The sequence below is a fragment of the Arachis stenosperma genome, chromosome 3, assembly GCF_014773155.1.
Source record: "Arachis stenosperma cultivar V10309 chromosome 3, arast.V10309.gnm1.PFL2, whole genome shotgun sequence".
In the NCBI taxonomy this organism is placed as follows: domain Eukaryota; kingdom Viridiplantae; phylum Streptophyta; class Magnoliopsida; order Fabales; family Fabaceae; genus Arachis; species Arachis stenosperma.
Genome location: NC_080379.1, coordinates 167,848,683 through 167,870,640, shown reverse-complemented (window position 1 = coordinate 167,870,640; position 21,958 = coordinate 167,848,683). Strand labels below are relative to the sequence as shown.

Here is a 21,958-nt window from a genome sequence, read left to right as displayed (position 1 = left end):
ATGGAGAAAGAATTTAAGGCAGCAACCAATGATGAGAAACAAATAGCAACAAACACAAACATGGCAAAAAAAAAAGGAAAGCAGCTACCTGGAAGCCACCACCAGGGGAGTGGATCAAGGCCAATGTGGATGCAGCCTTCAACTGCAACTCAGGAGAAGGAGCAACAGCAACAATGATCAGAGACAACAGGGGAGACTCCTCATGGGGGCTACGAACAGAATCAAGGCGAGCTCAGCCCTAACAGCAGAGGCAACAACGATTAGAAATGCAGTCATCCTAGCCAAAAATCTTAGATTAAATAAAATTTTAATTGAGTCGCATAGCCTTCTCATGGTACAAGCTCTAAAATCAAACAACATAGGAGGCGAAATAGAATCCATTCTAAAAGATAGTTTAGAATGGATGAAAGAAATAGAGAATTGTGGTCTTACCTGGACCCCAAAGGAGGGTAACCAACGGGCACGCATGACGGCAGCAATGGAAGCGGAGCGAAAACTTGAGAGAAATTGGACTGGAATCCCCCCACACCGATACAGGACATAATTCAAAAGGAGGCTCGGCTAGCTAGCAGGACAGGAGCGAACACTTATGCAGGTTGGATGCAAGCTTCAAACACAATTGAACAGCAAATAAATAAGGGTAACCAGATTTCATCGGTGCTTTGAAGAAGAAAGTCACAAACCATTCAAGGAAGCTCCACGAGGTATCAAATTGAAAAGAAAGGAACAAGACAGGATCAGCAGAGCAATGCAGAGAATCATAGACAAAGTGCAGACCAGCTTGCATTTAAATTTGGAGCAATAGGTATACCCGTTCTCGAGACTGCTCTCTTTACCTTGGTTTTAAGAGGCAGCTCCACAACAGAAGGCCACGAAGCCCAAGAGAACTAATTCGTGCTAAGACAAAAGGGAAACACAGGGGATGCAGCACGGCGCGCACTCAATCGCAATTGAAAATCCAAAGCTCCCACAGGACTTGAAAGTGGCGCCATATAGCATGCAATGGAGGAACATTGAAAATTCACCTGTTTCCTTTTCTTCAATTAGAGCGTGCTTCAGCTTTTGTTGTGGAACCGGGGCGGATCTATCCAAACCGGTTTCTTCTAGAGGCCTTTGGCCCAGACCAAAAAAAAAAATAATTCCATGCATCGCGCCACTGTCACTATCGTTTCGCAATTTCGTTTCCATTTTCCCGCGAATGTACCTACACCGTTACCGCCGTGGCGATGGGGGAAACTGCCCCCGATAACCGACGCCCGAAGCCACATCAGAACCCATTCCAAAACCCTAAGGTGTTTGTTTCATCTGTACGATTCCAACCTTCCAAATCGCAAATGGCGCTCCCGCATGGCTTGTCTTCCCGGAAGTTTTCGATGCGGAAGGTTTCGCAGAATGCTCTCGTGGCACATACAGGCTAATTCTTGAAACACTTTCGGCATTAGTGTTTTTTTTTTAGTTAAAGGAGTTTGAAATTACAAAGTAGTTAGGGTTCAAATATGATTTTCAATGTCTAGAAAATAATCTACTTTGTTTTGTTCTTTTGTTTACTTGTATAGGTGAATGATTTTGTGCATTGCTTTTTGTATGATTTAAAAATGCCACTTCCAGGAATGAAGGAAGACAAGTGGGGAGATTTTGTATATAAATGAAGGCTGAAGAAGTTTGGATTTTACTGCCAATAAGTGATTGGTCAAATGCAGAGTATGGCTTGGTATTCGGTTTCACAACTTGGGGTATGTTCTTTTTCCTTCATTTACTTGGAAGGTGGTGTGTGCAATAGAGAAAAAGTGTGTTGATCTAATGTCAATCTGAATTTAAACCATTTTTCTTTTCTGTTAAAATGATGTTTGCACTTTTTTTTTTAAAAAAAAATTGTTGTTTTATGGCACTTATTATTATTATAATATAATAATATGTCTGGAACTTTTGGAGATTATTTAGAATAACCTTGAGAAGTTGCTTATTGATTTTGATTTCTGTACTAACTTTTATTGAATTAGCCTTTCTTTTGCCCCCATTAAAACACGATATATGATGCATTGCTTCCTAAGGGTTGCTGCTCAACCTCAACATAACAATTTGTAAAAATTTCAGAACAATACGACTTTGGGGTGAGGAGGGATACACAGGGATAACTGCATTTGAATAGTGGCCATAAACAATGTACTGAACATATTATCTCTTTCCTTTTGACATTTCTAATTTCCAACACAACTCTTTAGTCCAAATGAAAACCATGATTATTCGATTTCTTTAGTAAACCTTAAATGAACAGTCCATGAGTTGCCATATAACAAAGAACCTAAATTTATTTTATTTAATATTTATTAATTATCGCTAAAATTAATAAATGTTAAATAAGATAAATTTGTATTGATTTTTTATGAAAAAGGTATAGAAAAACGTCATTTTTCAAATAACAAACAAATTTTGAATTAATTAGATATAACGTTTGTTAATGAACCTGAAATGCAACTCTTTGTTCGCATCTCTCATTGTTTACTTAACGTAATTAATTTTTTATTGTCTCCGTAGCATTACGGTTATATAAATAGAAGAATTGCAATGCATTGGTAAGGTAGGAAGGAAAACCAAAATGACTAGATCAGTTGTAAACTTAGTTCTCCTACCTGCCATAATTTTCATCTCAATTTTCTCTGCATCATCATCAGGTTCGGCTAGCCATGAAGATTTCCTTCAATGTTTTCAGTCCGGTCTAGGAGTTAACACCAACACAAGTTCAGTAATAGTCTTCACCAAAACCAGTTCTTCTTATGAACCTATCTTGGATGCTTCTATAAGAAACTCAAGATTCTTGGCCACTTCAGTCCCAAAACCAAACTTCATTGTCACTCCACACAACCTTTTCCACATCCAACTAGCACTGCGATGTTCCAAACACAGCAACCTCCAAGTCAGAGTTCGAAGCGGTGGCCATGACTATGAAGGCCTCTCTTATGTCTCTAATGTTCCATTCATCATCATTGACCTTTTCAACCTCAGGTCCATAACCATTAACATGGAAGACGAAACAGCGTGGGTTCAATCAGGTGCTACTCTGGGAGAACTCTACTACGCAATTGCGAATAGAAGCAAGGTCCATGGCTTCCCTGCTGGGAGTTGCGCTACAATTGGCATTGGAGGACACTTGAGTGGAGGTGGATTTGGCACCATCTTCAGGAAATATGGCCTAGCAGCTGATAATGTGATCGATGCGCAGATAATCAATGTTAATGGGACGATACTGAACAGAAGAGCAATGGGGGAAGATCTGTTTTGGGCCATAAGGGGTGGAGGAGGTTCAAGCTTTGGTGTCATCACAGCATGGAAGATCAAGCTTGTCCAAGTTCCATCAACAGTTACCATCTTTGAGGTTTCAAGGAATCTTGATGATGGTGGTTCTGAGATTTTCACCAAGTGGCAAACCGTTGCTCCAAAGCTTCCTGCAGAACTCTTCATGCAGTTCTTGGAGTTTCCAATTCAGCTTCTCGACTTGGTAATAAAACTGTGGTGTTTTCTTTCACGGGAATGTACCTTGGAACCGCAGAGAACCTCCTCCCTTTGATGCAGGAAAGTTTTGCAGAATTCGGATTGCAACGAAGCAACTTCACTGAGATGAGTTGGATTCAATCTGTTCTTTACTTTGCAGGTTTTTCAGTGGACCAGTCGTTGGAGGTCTTGCTCAACAGGAACATAACATCATCAAGTTTCAAAACAAAATCTGATTATGTAACAGAACCGATTTCATTTACTGGTTTAGAAGGGTTATGGAAGATGCTGGTTTTGGAGGAGTCACAATTCATGATCCTGACACCATATGGTGGAATAATGAGTGAGATTCCAGAATCAGCAACTCCATTTTCTCACAAAAAGGGTATGTTATATGGAATCTAATATTCTGTTAGTTGGGATTCCAATGAAGATGCAACTAAGAACATAAAATAGATAAGAACACTCTATGATTACTTGGCGCTCTACTTGTCAAAGTTGCCAAGACGAGCATACTTGAATTACAGGGACCTTGATTTGGGCGTGAATGGTCCGAATACAAGCTATGTTGAAGCACAATCTTGGGGCCTCAAATATTTCAACCATAACTTTAAGCGGCTAGTAGAAGTGAAGGCTATAATTGATCCTGAAAACTTTTTCAGGAATGAATAGAGCATTCCACCATTGTAGAGGTACCATCAGTGCCCACTAGAAAAAGAATATACAATAGATTAGTTACCCATAGTTATTTCATAATCATAAATAAATGGCATACCCTGTTTTGTTCCTTAATGGTTGGTATAGCAAATAAAAATGATACTAAAACTACACAAGTTTGTTTGTTGACTGCAGCCGGACAAAGAGATGTCAAATTATGATTTAATAAAATACAAGAGTAACATGACATAGCAACTGTTTTTGAAAAGTTGTCATTAGTTAAACCAGGCCTATATTTTAAAGTTTATAGTTCGACTTCATAACTTTTGCAAAGTATATACTTGTCTTCACGTAGCTTTGAATAAAAGCTTGCAAATTGTTTGAATAATAAATATTTAAAATCAATCATATACAACCGTCCTAATAATTGAGGTATGAACAGTTAATGCAACTACACAGCAGAGACTCAAATGTACCCAATAAATTTAAAATGTCAATGAAAACACCTATTGGATAATTACACACAAACCTTAACACCCACCCAAGGTGTGTTTGGCAAACATGGTTGAGAGAGTAAAAGTGCGTTTAAGTTTTTTGAACGCTATTTTTTTATGTTTGACCACTTTTCTTTGTTGAACGCAACTCAGACATAATTTTACATCTCAAAAGTTCGTTTACTTCAAGCAAAAAATTATAACTTCTGCCTTCACTCAACGTAAGTTTAAGTTTGTTGCTGGTTAATATTGATTTTTTCCATAATTTTTTTATCACTTCTAATACTTTATTTCATATTTTGATTTTTATATGTTATTTTTAATTTTATAAATAAATATTAATTTTTATGGATTGACGTTGGAGTTTGAATGAAAGTGATTTTGTAAAATTGATTTTGAGTAGAAGTGAGTTTATGTCCATATGATTTATGTTTGGCAATTTTATACTAAAATTGATTTTGATAAAATAAATATTGTTTGGATAATATTAGTTAAAATCACTTCTAAATAAATAATTAATTAATTACTGAAAAATATAATATTAAATTATAATGTTATTTTTTAAGTATATTTAATCTTTTTTTATACTTCTTTTAATATTTTTTTGTAGAGTATTTTTTATAGTATTCAATTTTAATATATTATAATTTTTTACTATTATAATAAAAATTAATATTTATTTATAAAATTAAAAATAACATATAAAAATTGACAACTTTTTAAGTATCTTTTTATAATAAAAATTAATATTTATTTATCAAATTAAAAATAACATATAAAATAACACATTTTAATATTTTTTAAGTATTTTTAATAATTTTATTTTTATTATTATTTTAAGTTCTAACTTTTTACTAATTATATTTTTATTATTATTATTTATTATTAATTTTTTATTTAATTTATCATTTCTAATAGAAACAATAATGCATATTATAAAAAATTAGAATAATAAACAGTACACAAAAATTAGAATAATTATTTTAATATTTTCAATATTCTTTTATTTAATATTATTTTGGATGATAAAATTTTATTCTTTATGACTCTATTATTATATATGATCAATCTTTTATTTATTTTGTCTTTTTTAATAAAATCAATAATGCATATTATAACAAAATTACAATAAAAAAATTTATAAAAAAATCAAAACATGAAAAAAAAGTATTAAAAGTGATAAAAAAATTATGGAAAAAACCAACAATGACCAGCAACAAATTTAAATGTACGTTGAGTGAACGCAGAATCTATAATTTTTTGCTTCAAGTAAAGTGAACAGACTTTTGGGATGCAAATTCACTTCTACGTTTAGAGAAAAAAAGTTGCCAAACATAAAAATAGCAAACTTAAACGCATTTTTATTCTTTTTAACGTGGTTGCCAAACACACCCATAGTCTTTAATAAGCCAAAATTTACATTAGTATATTACAAGTAGCTAATACTCTTGAAATTGAAACTCACACGTATAGTAGGAACCCCGATATGGAAGCTTTGGAAATAGTGATGCTTGATAGTATACGTTGGTGATGCCTTCTTGGTAACAAAGGAGTCCAGTAAGGTCCTGGAGCATCATATTGTGAAAACGAATCTCTCCACTCAATGATTGGGGACGAGCTCCTCTTCAGATGGCGCTATAAAGGAGAAGGCAGTTAATAGCTAATAATGCAGACCTCTTGATGTTCATATAATGGTGTCGCCAATGAGCAAAAATGAAGAGGAAAGCTCTTTTCAGGATCGCAGTGGTCTGAAACAAAGGGCAAATGCCCAACAATAATTTTCATGTTTTTCATAACTTTGCTCTTCTTTTTTGGTCTTATGAATATTATCAGTTGAAATTTTAGAGGTGCTGGCTCTAAATCCTTTCTCACTGTTATTAAAGATTTAAAACGTGAATTTGATGCAAAATTTTTCCTTCTCTTCAAAACTCACCTTAGTGGGGATCAAGGTCTGAAAGTCAGGAATAAATTGAAATTTGAGGGTTGTTTTATTGAAGATGCTGTTGGGCATTCTGGTGGTACCTGGGCTCTTTGGAATCCAAATATTTGGAAGGTTGATATTTTGGGTCATAATAAACAATATGTTCATTTACTAGTATCTTGTAATAACTCTGCTCCTTGACTTCTTACTGCTATATATGAAAGCCCCCAAAAGGTTAATAGAAAATTGCTTTGGAATAACTTGGGTCTTTTGTCGAAAAATACTAATCATCTCTGGAGCGTGATTGGCGACTTCAATTAGCAGCGAGCTATCGTTCCCCCCATTTGTTGACTACGATGTCATTTCTGATTAAGACCAGGTCATCTGGGATGAAGCTTCTTCGAATGACTTTCTTTTTGTATCTGTTTGTCATCCTTTGCTTTAACGCTGCTTCTCTTATCTGGGCTTGTTCTCGGACTTTAGGGAGTAGCTCGAGCTCTTCTTTATGCCCCTGTATGTTGCCAACCTCATCGTAGAAGCTCACCTTTGGACTTTGCTCATTGATTTCAATTGGTATCATGGCTTCTATGCCATAAGCAAGTCGGAAGGGTGTTTCTCCTGTAGCAGACTGAGGTGTAGTCCGATATGCCCATAGTACTTGAAGGAGTTCATCAGCCCAGGCTCCCTTCGCATCTTGCAACCTTTTCTTCAACCCGGCCAGTATAACCTTGTTGGCTGGCTCAACTTGCTGCGGACGTCTTCAGATGCCCAGACTCCTGTTGAAGAGACTGCTCCGACCTCTCCTGCTACAGACCCGAACTCTCTTCCAGTTGGTGACTCTAATCTTCCTTCCCATTAATTGATTTGAGCTACTTGGGGCCCGGCTTGTGGGCCCCTTTTTTGAACAATTTTCTTTTTATTGTTTCGGTGGTTTGTTGTTGACTTTTTTCGGCCTTTTTGGTCGTTAACAAAAATTTATTTTTGTTTTATTGAGATCGCCCTTTTTTGGATAAGTGTTTTAAGATATATTTGGCATGTGCATGCTTTCTGCGATTTTCTTTTGTGATGTTTTTTATGAAAAACCCCGCAAAAATCAGGCTGTGATTTTGACAACAGCCTTTGCCTTTGAATGATTTTTTTTCTTATCTCCTTTGTATTCCTCATATTCAATTTTTGCTTATTGAATTTCTGTAACTTAGGTTATTTCTGCGATGCATTTTATTTTTCTCGGATCTTCCGACTAGATAGTCGTTCCTGGATTTTGGATACCGAGTTATCATGATCGTCTGTGTAACCTCTTTACACCGACTTGTACCTCCTCGTTTCATCCTACTGAATATGCAGGTCGGGTATGGGATTTTCACGTTTTTTCAAGTTTAAGTCGGCGCGTTTCGTAAAATGATAATAATAATGGAATTTATAAAGAGATATAATGAAAAGATCTTTATTGATTGATGAATGTACTTTTTGCTACCAGGGAAATTTTAAAGACTTATTTTTTCCTAGCCTCTACTTTGATGCCTCGTTAAAACCCTCTTTAAAAAAATCCTTTTTTGGAAAAAAAACCGTGAAGTCGGAAAAAAGAGTACACCAGGGAGTGAAGTTCGCTTTTAACTATAGTACCTTTTCATGTTACAAACATGCCACGACCTTGGTAGCTCGGTACCGCTCAAGTCGGTTACCTTGTAGTATCCCTTTCCTAAGACTTCACTTATCTTATATGGCCCTTTTCAATTAGCAGCGAGCTTTCGTTCCCCCCATTTGTTGACTCCGATGTCAATTTTTATTAAGACCAGGTCGTTTGGGACGAAGTTTATTCGAATGACTTTCTTTTTGTATCTGTTTGTCATCCTTTGCTTCAACGCTGCTTCTCTTATCTGGGCTTGTTCTCGGACTTCAGGGAGAAACTCGAGCTCTTCTTTATGCCCCTGTACGTTGCCAACCTCATCGTAGAAGCTCACCCTTGGACTTTGCTCATTGATTTCAATTGGTATTATGGCTTCTATGCCATAAACAAGTCGGAAGGGTGTTTCTCCTGTGGCAGACTGAGGTGTAGTCCGATACGCCCATAGTACTTGAGGGAGTTCTTCAGCCCAGGCTCCCTTCGCATCTTGCAACCTTATCTTCAACCCGGCCAGTATAACCTTGTTGGCTGCCTCAACTTGCTGCCGACGTCTTTAGAGGCCCAGACTCCTGTTGAAGAGACTGCTCCGATCTCTCCTGCTGCAGACCCGAACTCCCTTCCAGTTGGTGACTCTAATCTTCCTTCCCGTTAATTGATTTGAGCTACTTGGGGCCGGCTTGTGGGCCCCTTTTTTGAACAATTTCTTTTTATTGTTTCGGTAGTTTGTTGTTGACTTTTTTCAGCCTTTTTGGTCGTTAACAAAAATTTATTTTTGTTTTACTGAGATCGCCCTTTTTGGATAAGGGTTTTAAGATATATTTGGCGTGTGCATGCTACTGCGATTTTCTTTTGTTATGTTTTTTATGAAAAACCTCGCAAAAATCAGGCTGTGATTTTGACAACAGCCTTTGCCTTTGAATGATTTTTTTTCTTATCTTCTTTGTATTCCTCATATTCAATTTTTGCTTATTGAATTTCTGTAACTTAGGTTATTTCTGCGATTCATTTTATTTTTCTCGGATCTTCCGACTAGATAGTCGTTCCTGGTTTTTGGATACCGAGTTATCATGATCGTCTGTGTAACCTCTATACACCGACTTGTACCTCCTCGTTTCATCCTGCTAAATATGTAGGTCGGGTATGGGATTTTCACGTTTTTTCGAGCTTAAGTCGGCACGTTTCGTAAAATGATAATAATAATGGAATTTATAAAGAGATATAATGAAAAGAACTTTATTGATTGATGAATGTACTTTTTGCTACTAGGGAAATTTTAAAGACTTATTTTTCCCTAGCCTCCACTTTGATACCTCGTTAAAACCCCCTTCAGGAAAACCCATTTTTGGAAAAAAACCATGAAGTCGGGAAAAAGAGTACAACAGGGAGTCAAGTTCGCTTTTAAATATAGTACATTTTCATGTTACAAACATGCCACGACCTTGGTAGCTCGGTACCGCTAAAGTCGGTTACCTTGTAGTATCCCTTTCCTAAGACTTCACTTATCTTATATGCCCCTTTTCAATTAGCAGCGAGCTTTCGTTCCCCCCATTTGTTGACTCCGATGTCATTTTTTATTAAGACAAGGTCGTCTGGGATGAAGCTTCTTCGAATGACTTTCTTTTTGTATCTGTTTGTCATCCTTTGCTTCAACGCTGATTCTCTTATTTGGGCTTGTTCTCAAATTTCAGGGAGTAGCTCGAGCTCTTCTTTATGCCCCTGTACGTTGCCAACCTCATCGTAGAAGCTCACCATTGGACTTTGTTCATTGATTTCAATTGGTATCATGGCTTCTATGCCAAAAGCAAGTCGGAAGGGTGTTTCTCCTGTGGCAGATTGAGATGTAGTCCGATATGCCCATAGTACTTGAGGGAGTTCTTCAGCCCAGGCTCCGTTCGCATCTTGCAACCTTTTCTTCAACCCGGCCAATATAACCTTGTTGGCTGCCTCAACTTGCTGCCGACGTCTTCAGAGGCCCAGACTCCTGTTGAAGAGACTGTTCTGACTTCTCCTGCTGCAAACCCGAACTCCCTTCTAGTTGGTGACTCTAATCTTCATTCCCATTAATTGATTTGAGCTACTTGGGGCCCGTCTTGTGGCCCCTTTTTTGAACAATTTTCTTTTTATTTTTCGGTGGTTTGTTGTTGGCTTTTTTCGGCCTTTTTGGTCGTTAACAAAAATTTATTTTTGTTTTATTGAGATCCCCCTTTTTTGGATAAGGGTGATAAGATATATTTGGCGTGTGCATGCTTTCTGCGATTTTCTTTTGTGATGTTTTTTATGAAAAACCCCGCAAAAATCAGGCTGTGATTTTGACAACAGCCTTTGCCTTTGAATGATTTTTTTTCTTATCTCCTTTGTATTCCTCATATTCAATTTTTGCTTATTGAATTTCTGTAACTTAGGTTATTTCTGCGATGCATTTTATTTTTCTCGGATCTTCCGACTAGATAGTCGTTCCTGGTTTTTGGATACATATTTATCATGATCGTCTGTGTAACCTCTTTACACCGACTTGTACCTCCTCATTTTATCATGCCGACTATGTAGGTCGGGTATGGGATTTTCACGTTTTTTCGAGTTTAAGTCGACGCGTTTCGTAAAATGATAATAATAATGAAATTTATAAAGAGATATAAGGAAAAGATCTTTATTTATTTGATGAAGGTACTTTTTGCTACTAGGGAAATTTTAAAGACTTATTTTCCCCTAGCCTCCACTTTGATGCCTCGTTAAAACCCGCTTCAGGAAAACCCCTTTTTTGGGAAAAAACCGTGAAGTCGGAAAAAAGAGTACATCAGGGAGTGAAGTTCGCTTTTAACTATAGTACCTTTTCACATTACAAGCATGCCACGACCTTGGTAGCTCGGTACCGCTAAAGTCGGTTACCTTGTAGTATCCCTTTCCTAAGACTTCACTTATCTTATATGGCCCTTTTCAATTAGCAGTGAGCTTTCGTTCCCCCCATTTGTTGACTCCGATGTCATTTCTGATTAAGACCAGGTCGTCTGGGACGAAGCATCTTCGAATGGCTTTCTTTTTGTATCTGTTTGTCATCCTTTGCTTCAACGCTGCTTCTCTTATCTGGGCTTGTTCTCGGACTTCAGGGAGTAGCTCGAGCTCTTCTTTATGCCCATGTACGTTGCCAACCTCATCGTAGAAGCTCACCCTTGGACTTTGCTCATTGATTACAACTGGTATCATGGCTTCTATGCCATAAGCAAGTCGGAAGAGTGTTTCACTTGTGGCAGACTGAGGTGTAGTCCGATATGCCCATAGTACTTGAGGGAGTTCTTTAGCCCAGGCTCCACTTTGATGCCTCGTTAAAACCCCTTCAAGAAAACCCTTTTTTGGGAAAAAACCGTGAAGTCGGGAAAAAGAGTACACCAGGGAGTGAAGTTCGCTTTTAACTATAGTACCTTTTCATGTTACAAGCATGCCACGACCTTGGTAGCTCGGTAACGCTAAAGTCAGTTACCTTGTAATATCCCTTTCCTAAGACTTCACTTATCTTATATGGCCCTTTTAAATTAGCAGCGAGCTTTCGTCCCCCATTTGCTGACTCCGATGTCATTTCTGATTAAGTCCAGGTCGTCTGGGACGAAGCTTCTTCGAATGACTTTCTTTTTGTATATGTTTGTCATCCTTTGCTTCAACGCTGCTTCTCTTATCTGGGCTTGTTCTCGGACTTCAGGGAGTAGCTCGAGCTCTTCTTTATGCCCCTGTAGGTTGCCAACCTCATCGTAGAAGATCACCCTTGGACTTTGCTCAATAATATCAATTGGTATCATGGCTACTATGCCATAAGCAAGTCGGAATGATGTTTCTCCTGTGGCAGACTGAGGTGTAGTCCGATATCCCCATAGTACTTGAGGGAGATCTTCAGCCCAGGCACCACTTTGATGCCTCGTTCTTCAGGAAAACCCTTTTTTGGGAAAAAATCGTGAAGTCGGGAAAAAGAGTACATCAGGGAGTGAAGTCGCTTTTAACTATAGTATCTTTTCATGTTACAAGCATGCCACGATCTTGGTAGCTCGGTACCGCTCAAGTCGGTTACCTTGTAGTATCCATTTCCTAAGACTTCACTTATCTTATATGGCCCTTTTAAATTAGCAGCGAGCTTTCGTTCCTCCCGTTTGTTGACTCCGATGTCATTTCTGATTAAGTCCAGGTCGTCTAGGCCGAAGCTTCTCGAAATGACTTTCTTTTGGTACATGTTTGTCATCCTTTGCTTCAACGCTGCTTCTCTTATCTGGGCTTGTTCTCGGACTTCAGGGAGTAGCTCGAGCTCTTCCTTATGCCCATGTACGTTGCCAACCTCATCGTAGAAGCTCACCCTTAGACTTTGCTCATTGATTTCAATTGGTATCATGGCTTCTATGCCATAAGCAAGTCGGAAGGATGTTTCTCCTATGGCAGATTGGGGTGTAATCCGATATGCGCATAGTACTTGAGGGAGTTCTTCAGCTCAGGCTCCACTTTGATGCCTCGTTAAAACCCCCTTCAGGAAAACCCTTTTTTGGGAAAAAACCGTGAAGTCGGGAAAAAGAGCACATCAGGGAGTGAAGTTCGCTTTTAACTATAGTACCTTTTCATGTTACAAGCATGCCACGACCTTGGTAGCTCGGTACCGCTCAAGTCGGTTACCTTGTAGTATCCCTTTCCTAAAACTTCACTTATCTTATATGGCCCTTTTAAATTATCAGCGAGCTTTCGTTCCCCCCATTTGTTGACTCCGATGTCATTTTTTATTAAGACCAGGTCGTCTAGGACGAAACTTGTTCGAATGAGTTTCTTTTTGTATCTGTTTGTCATCCTTTGCTTCAACGCTGCTTCTCTTATTTGGGCTTATTTTCGGACTTCAGGGAGTAGTTCGAGCTCTTCTTTATGTCCCTGTACGTTGCCAACCTCATCGTAGAAGCTCACCCTTGGACTTTGCTCATTGATTTCAATTGGTATCAGGGCTTCTATGCCATAAGCAAGTCGGAAGGATGTTTCTCCTATGGCAGACTGAGGTGTAGTCCGATATACCCATAGTACTTGAGGGAGTTCTTCAGCCCAGGCTCCACTTTGATGCCTCGTTAAAACCCCCTTCAGGAAAATCCTTTTTTGGGAAAAAATCGTGAAGTCAGGAAAAAGAGTACATCAGGGAGTGAAGTTCGCTTTTAACTATAGTACATTTTCATGTTACAAGCATGCCACGACCTTGGTAGCTCGGTACCGCTCAAGTCGGTTAACTTGTAGTATCCCTTTCCTAAGACTTCCCTTATCTTATATGGCCCTTTTCAATTAGTAGCGAGCTTTCGTTCCCCCTATTTGTTGACTTTGATGTCATTTCTGATTAAGACCAGGTCGTTTGGGACGAAGCTTCTTCGAATGACTTTCTTTTTGTATCTGTTTGTTATCCTTTGCTTCAACGTTGCTTCTCTTATTTGGGCTTGTTCTCGGACTTCAGGGAGTAGCTCGAGGTCTTCTTTATGCCCCTGTACGTTGCCAACCTCATCGTAGAAGCTCACCCTTGGACTTTGCTCATTGATTTCAATTGGTATCATGGCTTCTATGCCATAAACAAGTCGGAAGGGTGTTTCTCCTGTGGCAGACTGAGGTGTAGTCCGATATGCCCATAGTACTTGAGGGAGTTCTTCAGCCCAGACTCCACTTTGATGCCTCGTTAAAACCCCCTTCAGGAAAACCCTCTTTTGGAAAAAAAAACCGTGAAGTCGGGAAAAAGAGTACATCAGGGAGTGAAGTTCGCTTTTAACTATAGTACCTTTTCATGTTACAAGCATGCCACGACCTTGGTTGCTCGGTACCGCTGAAGTCGGTTACCTTGTTGTATCCCTTTCCAAAGACTTCACTTATCTTATATGGCCCTTTTCAATTAGCAGCGAGCTTTCGTTCCCCCCATTTGTTGACTCTGATGTCATTTTTTATTAAGACCAGGTCGTCTAGGACGAAACTTCTTCGAATGACTTTCTTTTTGTATCTGTTTGTCATCCTTTGCTTCAATGCTGCTTCTCTTATTTGGGCTTGTTTTCGGACTTCAGGGAGTAGCTCGAGCTCTTCTTTATGTCCCTGTACGTTGCCAACCTCATCGTAGAAGCTCACCCTTGGACTTTGCTCATTGATTTCAATTGGTATCATGGCTTCTATGCCATAAGCAAGTCGGAAGGGTGTTTCTCCTGTGGCAGACTGAGGTGTAGTCCGATATGCCCATAGTACTTGAGGGAGTTCTTCAGCCCAGGCTCCCTTCGCATCTTGCAACCTTTTCTTCAACCCAGCCAGTATAACCTTGTTGGCTGCCTCAACTTGCTCATTTGATTGTTCCACCTTTTAAGGTGGATAACCGTCCATTTATCTTAGGGTATGTGAGATATGACTCCTAGAAGTGGGTTGAGAGATTTTATGAGCAGTTACTTATTTGAGTAAGTGTTATCTGCCAGTTATCGACTTCTTAGGGATGGAGTCTGTGTTGAATCCGACCTCTTCCGAGGAGGTCAGTGGAAAACGAAGGCCAATCTTTAGATTGGACTTTTTGGCGTGCTTGGGCCTGGGTTATAGTGTTAGGCCAAGATATGAACATCATCCTCCTTTATTTCAGATTGGGTCCAAGTATGTCATCTCTCAATCTTTGAGATCATAAAAGCTATCATTTTGAATTAATTGGGTCAAGTACATTACGCCACCTTCTTCTCATATCATAAAAGCAACGTATACCATTCTCCATGATTTCAAATTAAGTCAAAGTATGTTATATGTCCATCTTTGAGATCATATAAGCTATCTTTTTGGATCAATTAGGTTAAGTACATCATGCCACTTTATTCTCATATTACAAAAGCAACGTATATCATCTTCCTTTACTTCAAATTTAGTTTAAGAATGTCATAACTCAATCTTTAACATCGTAAAAGCTATCGTTTTAAAACAATTAGGTCTAGTATATCACATCACCTTCTTGTATCATAAAAACAACGTATATCATCCTCCTTTACTTCATATTAGGTGTAAGTATGACATGTCTCAATCTTTGAGATCATAAAAGTTATCGTTTTGGATCAATTGGGTCAAGTACATCACGCCACTATTGAGATCATAAAAGCTATCATTTTGGATCAATTGGATCGTGAACATCAGGCTACCTTCTTCTCGTATCATAAAAGCAACATTTACCATCCTTTTTAATTTCATTAATTTAAAATTGGGTCCAAGTACATCGTCTCTTAATTTTTAAGATCATAAAAACTAACTTTTGAATCAATTTGGTTAAGTACATCATGCCATCTTCTCATATCATAAAAGCAACATATACCATCTTTCTTTATTTCGTATTGGGTCAAGTATGTCATTTCTCAAATTTTGAGATCATAAAAGCTATCATTTTTTTATCAAAAGCAATGTATTAAAATTGGGTTCAAGTATGTCATCGCTCAATCTTTAAGATCATAAAAGCCATCTTTTTAGATCAACTGGGTCAAGTACATCATTCCAGCTTCTTCTCGTATCATAAAAACAATACCATCCTCCTTTACTTCAAATTGTTATGCCATATCTCAATCTTTGAGATCATAAAAGCTATCGTTTTGGATCAATTGGGTTAAGTACATCATGCCACCTTGTTCTCATATTATAAAAGCAACGTATAGCATTCTCCTTTATTTCAAATTGGGTCCAAGTATGTTAGATCTCAATTTTTGAGATCTTTAAACCTATCGTTTTGGATCAATTAGATCAAGTACATCACGCCGCCTTCTCATATCATAAAAACAACGTATACCATCCTCCTTTATTTTAAATTGGGTCCAAGTATGTCATATCTCAATCTTTGAGATCATAACTATCTTTTTAGATCAATCGGATTATGTGCATCATGCCACATTTTTTTCATATCATAAAAGCAATGTATTTCATCCTCCTTTATTTCAAATTGGGTCCAAGATGTCATATCTCAATTTTTAAGATCATAAATTGGGTCCATCATTCATCCTCCTCTTTTTTCCGGACTTGAAACCATCTATGTAAAATCCTTTGCAACAAAGTTCTACATAGACCGTGTTATGAATGACATGCATACCATGCTTCTTAACATTCAAACATTTGAGTGTATAGCATTTCTTTTAACATATTCAAAAGAGTCATGAATATAATCCCACTGTTCTACCATGCTCGTAAGATCAACCATTATGCTTATCTCAAAAATGATTCTAGCCACATTGATATCCATCATTCTTTCCAAATTCCAATGTGGAAATAAATTTTTATGAATGACTTTTTAAAGGAGCAAAACATTTTTTATTTAATATGCACAGAAAATGAACAATGAGAAATCATGACTAAAGTAAAAAAAGAAAAAGAAAAAAAGAAACTGCACCAACCTCAAGAGTCAGGATGCCTTCAGTATTGGGTCTCCAACAAGTCTAACTATCGCTAGCGTCCATCAATCTTTGTACCTTAAACCAAGAAGCAAAAACAAAAGCTCAATTTTACTCCTCCATCTACTTACAGACTGGTCTCTTAAATGCATTGTCCAACTTAAATTATATTAGTTGAAAGTATACCTCTCCAGAGATTATAATTGTAGGTTTACTCTTGAAATAATAATTGAACCTGAGTATTTTCGAAAGAAAGTTTCCAATCATAGGAAGCCATGTACACGTTCTTCCCTTCATATCCAATTTTTGCCAAATTTTGAATTAACACTGACCAAAGAGCAAAGTTATCCGCAGCAACAAGCCCAGGCACTGCCCTTACTCTAATGACTAGTGGATCCATTCCAATTTCATTATGTAGCGATAGCAGAGGCCTGAATTCCACAGCACACACAAAAAAAAAAGAATTGCTTATTATAGTGTACAGACAACAATCACAGCTTCAACTAGAATTAAAAGTAGGACATGTCAAATTGCCAAAAACACTATCTAAGGGTGATTGCAACATTATTGTAAAAATATAAAAGAGAGTCCGGCAATCAATAATACCAAAAAAACTTTTTGCATTGTTGGCCTAATAGCACAAGAGTAGCAGGTTCCACTTCCACCTGTTCATTATGCTGACTCTACTAAATTGACAATATACGTGTAACGAGGCTTGACCATCCCCAATTCTATTCAGTAAGTGCAGCATATACAAGAATTCTTTTAGCACGATGCAAAATCAAAGAGACCCCCTCCCGCATATTTTCTTTTTTTATCCAATTTTTTAAACATTAAAAATAATACCCATTGCTTAATTTCAAAACATCAAAGCTTGAACTTGTCTTGTAAGGATAACAAAGCAAAACCAAAGAAACCCTAAAATAGAAAGTAGAAAGATCTTGATTCTTGAATCTTGAGGCATTGCCACTGACTCACTAATTGTGCAGGGGAAAAGTTTTCTTTTTTAAAAAAAAAAAGACTCCTATTCGAACGTGCAAACAAAGAAAAGAAAAGAAAGATACCATCTTGATCCTCTTCCTCGTTTTTCTGATTGTGAAAAGGAACCAAGATTTCTAAAAGAGTTATGAACTTTTACAATTGTGAACGGAAAACAAAATAGAAAAGGGAGAGAAAGATAGAGTGACGATGAAGAGTAATTGACCTTGAAATCCTTGAAGAGGCGAGAGAGGTGATGCAGTGTTTGTTCTTTCACTACATGGATAGCTTCTTCTCTGCCACCGTTCTGCTTCACATTACCAAGGGCATCACGAAATGCAGAGAAAAAAGAACCCTAGTGGCAATGTTCTCGTTTCTTTCACCCGCAACATAATGCAGCTACGATATGCTTATGGCAATGCATGAAGAAAAGGAGACCGAAAATTCAGAGAAAGAATAAATCAGAAAAGGATGATGAAAATTGAAAACAGAAAATTCACACTGCGAAACTGTAAGACTCACAAACGAGGCGTATTTATAGGTTTAGGTAGGCTTACCAATGACGCTAACCAAAAACGCTACTTTTGTGACAAAAATTAAATTTCTTTGGCCCAACCTGACCCATTTTAGAACCCAAAAAAAAAAAGGCTAAGCTAACTGACGATAATAATAATAATAATGCTTGATCAACCTTTTATTTCTGCAAATATGGTCAATTTTAGATTTGATTCTTATACATAAAGAGTTTGATTTAGGTCCAAATATATTTCAATAACTTTATCAATAGACACACAAAAAATATATTTCAGTAACCATTTATTTTATGTTTTTCTCGTAATTTTGTTTGGTTTTTGTTAAAAAAGAAAGCATTATGTTTGTTTTAACTTTTAAATTCCTATATAAATTAATAAATGCCTTGTGTAAGTCTCATTTAAAAGTTATATGATAGAGGATTATATTTATGTTTTGTCAATTAAAAAAATTTGATTTAAGAAAAATCAAATCCGCAATAATATAACAATAGATTTTGTTTTTGGTTGTTCTTTTATAAGTCTAAAATATTTATCTACTGTATATAATTAAGATAAAAAAATTTAATATATAAATTATTTAAAAATATTTTTTATTATGTATATCTATAAACAAATAAAAAAATACCTTTTACTATTTATAATATTCAAACTCATAATTGTTTGACTAATTTTATTTTTTTAATCGTTTATATATTCAGATAAATAAAAGGTTAAATATATTATCATTTTATTAGTGTTATGATTTTTTATAAATAGTTTTGTATTTTTATGATAGATTTATTATAAGAAAATGTATTCTAATTTTACCATCTAATGAAACATATTTTAATAGATAAATTTAAATTTTGTTAAATTATTTAAAAAACTACAAACTAGTAGTTTTATTAGTTCTTACTTCTTTGTTGACTTTTTAAAAAAAAATTTCTTGTCAGATCGAAATTTATGACCATACGCGAACATAAGAGGTCAGTGGGCTTAAGATAGACGCTAACCACAGCATATATAATGGGCTCACATTGGACTCTTATTGGGCTTCCATAATTCAGTTTTGTTCAATACATTCGTCTTTGATTTTTTTTTGTTTTTCCTTTTGGGTTGAAGTTACTCTTTTTCTCTGTGTTCAAGGAGCTCAAAAGTTGGAGCAGGAGAAATTTTACTAAAACTGACAGGAAAATAGCAAGACTACAGGAAGAATTCCAAAACCTCCAAAACTCAAGCATGACCGAACAGCAGCAGGAACTGTCGCAGAGCATCAAGAAGAGGATAGAACAATTATGGAAGCAAGAAGAGAAATATTGGGGTCAAAGATCAAGATTCAAGTGGTTAAAATGGGGAGATAGTAACACGACTTTTTTCCATGCCACAACTCTACAAAGAAGGGATAGAAATAGACTTGAGAGAATAAAGGACAGCAATGGAAACTGGGTGACCAACAGTTCAACCATAATGAGAATGATAGAAGAGCACTTCTCCAATCTGTTCACTAAATCTATAAGAGAAGGTGTAGATCAATGCATCCAAAAAGTGCCAAAAAGAGTAACACAGGAAATGAATGAGGAACTCATAAGAGAAGTAGATGAAAAAGAAGTTAGAGAGGCTGTCTTCAGCATGGGAGGCCTCAAAGCCCCGGGGCCAGACGGGTTGAATGGAAAGTTTTTTCAAAGCCACTGGGAGGTGGTTAAGGAAGATTTAGTTATAGTGGTGAAAGATTTTTTTGAAAATGGAAAGATCCATCCGGACATAAGCGAAACGACGGCGGTGCTTGTTCCCAAGGTCAAGAGACCAGAAAATCTCAATCAGGTGAGACCTATTAGCTGTTGCAACTTCATCTATAAAGTTATTACCAAGATTTTGGTAAAGAGACTGAAAAACATGCTTAATGACATTGTCTCACCTATCCAAAGTGCGTTTGTAAGCAGCAGGCTCATCCAAGACAACATTATAATTGTACAAGAAATATATCATAGCTTGGAAAAAAGTAGAAGTAATGGGGCGGAGAATATGGCAATTAAGCTCGACATTAACAAAGCTTATGACCGAATGGAGTGGGATTTTATTGAGTCGGTACTGAAAGCCTTTGACTTTCATTCAAATTGGGTCAAGCTTGTTATGGAGTGCATCACTACAACGTCCTACCGAATTAAAGTAAATGGGGATCTCTCAAGAAAAATCATTCCTAGTAGAGGACTCAGACAGGGAGACCCATTATCACCTTACTTGTTCATCTTAGCGACAAAAGTCCTAACTATTTTGATGAAAAAAGCACAAGAGCAGGAAAAGATTAAAGGTTTTATTGTTTTAAGATAGCGCTAACGGCACCTACACTCACACACCTTCTTTTTGCAGATGATTGTATTATTTTGGCTAAAGCAAATGTTGAGGAGGCATACCAAATTATTTCTATCCTCAACCAGTATACCGAGGCATCAGGGCAGAAAATAAACTTACAAAAGTCAGGGATCACATTTGGCAAGCAGGTGGCCTTACAAGCTAGAGTGAACATAGAGGAGATTATGAGCATGAGCACATGGGACAATCCGGACAAATATTTGGAGTTACCGGCACATTGGGGGAGATCAAAGAGCAAAGCCTTAGCTTGGATAGAGAGAGAGTAATGAGCAAACTAGAAGGATGGAAAGAAAATTTACTCAACCAAGCGGAAAAAGAAACCCTCATCAAATCAGTGGTTCAAGCCATTCCGGTCTATGCTATGAATGTGGTCTTATTTCTCAAAGGTTTCTGTAAAAAAATTAAGTGCCAAAGCTGCAAAGTTCTGGTGGAAGATTTGTGAAAGCAAAAAAGAGGGGGGCTTAAGCTTCAAAGATATTCAACATCAAAATCTGGCCCTTTTGGCAAAGCAGGCATGGAGAATTTTACAAGAACCAGAGGCAATTTGGGTTAAAATTATCAAAGCCATTTATTTCCCAAAGGAATGTAAGGGAGAGATTTCTTGAGAAGGAAAGGAAAGTGGATGGTGGGTAATGGAAAAACTATTAATATTTGGGAGGATTCTTGGGTTTATGGCATGGGGAGGATTTTCATAGAGAGAAATCAGGAAATAAGCGTAGTGGAAGAGCTGATAAAACGAGGAGAAGGGTGGGACGAAGTAAAGATCAAAAGGATTTTTTCGACTGATATAGCCAACAAGATTCTTAGAACCCCGATAAGCTTAATTGACAGAGAGGATAGTCTAAAATGGCCATATAGGTCGGACGGATGCTACTCGGTCAAGACGGGATATCATGCTGCTAGAAAGGAGGAGAACGAACATAATCTTAATGCACCATCAACAAGTGGAGAGGACAAGGAGGTGTGGACAGAAATTTGGAAACTTCAGGTACCACAAAAAATTAAAATGTTTATGTGGAGGGCGGCTTAGAATATCCTACCAGTGGAGGCCAATCTATTTAGGAAAAAACTCACAAGGAATTCCATATGCCTTATTTGCAATGAGAATGTTGAAACTACAGAACATACCCTCTTACTATGTCCCTGGACTAGGGCAGCCTGGTTTGGGTCTCAATGCCATCTCAGTCAATCAACAGAAATTGTCTCTACTTTTGGGAACTGGTTTCTTAAGAATGTCAGGAAAATTAGAGCAAACAAGGACAAGAATCAGGATATAATGATCAGTAAAATTGCTTATTTGTGTTGGAAACTATGGAAAACAAGAAACAAAGCTTATTTTCAGAATATAGCAGTCAATCCTAAGACTACAATCGAAAGAGCCAGCGCAATGGAGAAAGAATTTAAGGCAGCAACCAATGATGAGAAACAAATAGCAACAAACACAAACATGGCAAAAAAAAAAGGAAAGCAGCTACCTGGAAGCCACCACCAGGGGAGTGGATCAAGGCCAATGTGGATGCAGCCTTCAACTGCAACTCAGGAGA

The 21,958-nt window shown here is 37.2% G+C and overlaps 1 long non-coding RNA gene and 1 pseudogene across 2 annotated transcripts; one reads left to right on the top strand and one right to left on the bottom strand.

Moving 5' to 3' along the window:
* The first annotated feature begins 1,601 nt into the window (after positions 1-1,601).
* On the top strand, positions 1,602-4,179 carry LOC130969009 (tetrahydroberberine oxidase-like; annotated as a pseudogene).
* Positions 4,015-18,022, bottom strand: LOC130969010 (uncharacterized). Of its 2 annotated transcripts, XR_009081765.1 has the most exons (5): positions 17,759-18,022; positions 16,741-16,985; positions 16,558-16,632; positions 6,106-6,275; positions 4,015-4,197 (listed from the first exon to the last, which is right to left on the bottom strand). It is a non-coding gene; the product is annotated as an uncharacterized LOC130969010 (long non-coding RNA). The 2 variants fall into 2 exon arrangements; XR_009081764.1 differs by lacking the exons at positions 4,015-4,197; positions 6,106-6,275 and having other exon boundaries at positions 15,175-16,632.
* Between the last annotated feature and the right edge of the window lie 3,936 nt (positions 18,023-21,958).